Source organism: Sorex araneus, chromosome 2 (genome assembly GCF_027595985.1).
Source record: "Sorex araneus isolate mSorAra2 chromosome 2, mSorAra2.pri, whole genome shotgun sequence".
NCBI classification, from domain to species: domain Eukaryota; kingdom Metazoa; phylum Chordata; class Mammalia; order Eulipotyphla; family Soricidae; genus Sorex; species Sorex araneus.
In genome coordinates, this window is record NC_073303.1 from 17,519,394 (window position 1) to 17,521,885 (window position 2,492).

General features: G+C 41.1%; 1 non-coding gene across 1 annotated transcript; it reads left to right on the plus strand.

Annotated features, from left to right (window-relative positions):
- The first annotated feature begins 1,760 nt into the window (after positions 1-1,760).
- LOC129403046 (small nucleolar RNA SNORA32) lies at positions 1,761-1,879 on the plus strand. Its single transcript, XR_008629036.1, has one exon. It is a non-coding gene; the product is annotated as a small nucleolar RNA SNORA32 (small nucleolar RNA).
- The last annotated feature ends 613 nt before the right edge of the window (positions 1,880-2,492 follow it).

Below are 2,492 nucleotides of genomic sequence, written 5' to 3' on the forward strand. Positions count from 1 at the left end.
GCAAATAGCTGTGGCTACACTATCAAACACCAACATAGCAATTGAGCAATCAGTTTGCTTGATTTTGTTGACATGGCAATAAATAAAACGCTCAGGCCTTTTCTTTTTCTCTCTTCTTATATCTGATTTTGGTCACACTGGATGCTCAGTTCTTGTGACTCATTGGATGTACAGTTATGTGACAATTAAAACAGGGATTTGGGGATGAACTGGTCAGGTTTACTACTGTAGAAAGTTGTAAGAACTACTCTTTAGGTAGTTTTGGAAGGAAAGGCAGACTTCTGTGTGTGCAGAATCGATCTTTGATATAAAAGAGTCCCCCTTTAATGCATAATAAAATCTGAAGCATGCTCCTTTTCATTAGCTGTTATGGTTCTAAAGCTCCACATGGCATAACCCTTCATTGTTAAATATTTAGGGTACTTGGAATGACTTGACCAGGTCCTTTTCCTTATTTGAGAAATGGCAGCAGTAGAAGCACTATTTGAACAAAGCTTTGAAAGCCTATAGGTTTGAGAAATAATCTCGGAAAACAGCTAGCACTATTCACCATAGCCAGAATCTGGAAACAACCTTAGTGTCCAAGAAAAGACAAATGGATAAAGAAACTATGGCACATCTATAAAGTGGAATACTATACAGTTGTCCCGAAACATGAAGTCGCGAAATTTGCCTATAAATGGATGGACATGGAGAGTATCATGCTGAGTGAAATGAGTCAGAAGGAAAGGGTCAGATATAGAATGACTGTATTCATTTGTGGTATCTTAAAGAAATATATAGTAGAAAAAGAATATCCATGGCCAGGGGAAACAGGGGTTAGGAGGACTGGTCAATGGTTGGAACTAAACATAAGTGTGGGGGAACTGAGGGTAGATAAGATAGAGAAGAGATCAATATGACAATAATAGCAGGGAATGATCATGCTGGACAAGATCTGAGTGTTAAAAGTAGGTGAAGGGATATTCTGGATAAACTTTCAGTATCAATATTGCAAACCACAATGCCAAAGGGCAGAGAGAGAGAGAGAAGAAAAGCACCTGCCATAGAGGCAGGCAGGGGGTAGGAGTGTGGGGGGTGATGGGAGGGAACTTGGGGACACTGGTGCTGGGAAATGTACAGTAGTGGAGGGAGGGTATTGGAATACTGTGTGACTGAAACCTAATCATGAACAGCTTTGTAAGGGTCTAACAGTGATTCAATAAAAAAGTAAAAGAATAAAGAATAAATAAATAAAATTTTAAAAATTAAAAAAAAGGAAACAGCTAGCACATACTGTGTCACTCGTCGAATGCCTCCTGTCTCTATTCACATAGTTAGTCCCCGTGATGCCAGGGTTTCCCAAAGTGGGCAGTATGCTGCCCTCTGCAGTGGGCACTGGAAGAGTATCATGTGTCTGGTCCCACTGTTGTTCTTTTCTGTTTGTTCTCTCAAAGAAAGCAGATGGACTAGGCCGCACAAGTTTTTACTTTTCTGGCAACAGGATGGTAAATCAAATAAGTTTGAAAACCTATGTAAGAGATCTGTCGATGTCTCTCCTTAGCAGAAATGATCACTGTCACAATTCCCTCCCATCTTAAAACACTTTTATCTCAAAGGCTGGAGCTACAACACGGCGAGTGGGACACTTGTCTTACACGCAGCCCAGCGACGCTCCATCCCGGACACTGGTGCTCTGAGCCCTGCCAGGAGTGATCCCTGAGCACCAGTGGCTGTGACACAAAAGCCAAATAAATAAATAAATAAGTAAAACACCTTACTGGTCATTACCAAGGCGTTTTTAGAAGACAGTTTCTGAATTGATGTGGACATCACTTTAAAGAAGATGCCTCATTAGGTTTGTCTTCGGCTATTTTGCTAGAAACCCATGAAAATTATTTAAGCACTGTAGCACTGTAGTAGTACTGTTGTCTCGTTGTTTATCTATTTGCTAGAGTGGGCACCAGTAACGTCTCCATTGTGAAACTTGTTACTGTTTTTGGCGTATCAAATATGCCACGGGTAGTTTACCAGGCTCTGATGTGCGGGTGGGATACTCTCGGTAGCTTGCTGGGCTCTCCAAGAGGGATGGAGGAATAGAACCCAGGTCAGCTGCATGCAAGGCAAATGCCCTACCTACTGTGCTATCGCCCCAGACTGGGAAATTATTTTTAAAAAAAGAAAAAAGCACACACACTTTATCCGATGGAAACAGTTGCTAAATATCTAAAGACATCTACAGAGGCCTCATTTTGTTTTCCTTCAGAAGATTACACTGATACTCCTTTTGACACTGTACTGTGCTTTTATTCTATTTTTGATATCAACCATGGCTGATGCCCGGAGTTCCTTGAGGGCACTGTCATTTATTTTCTAATTATAAATAACGTCATTGTGTGTGGTGGGTGGGTTCTCTGAGCTAAATTCATTTACTTATGTCTAAATTTACTGCTGAGGTTTTATTCGGAATCACTTGGAAGAGTTTGTGCCACCAACATCCCTTCCTCCCCCCT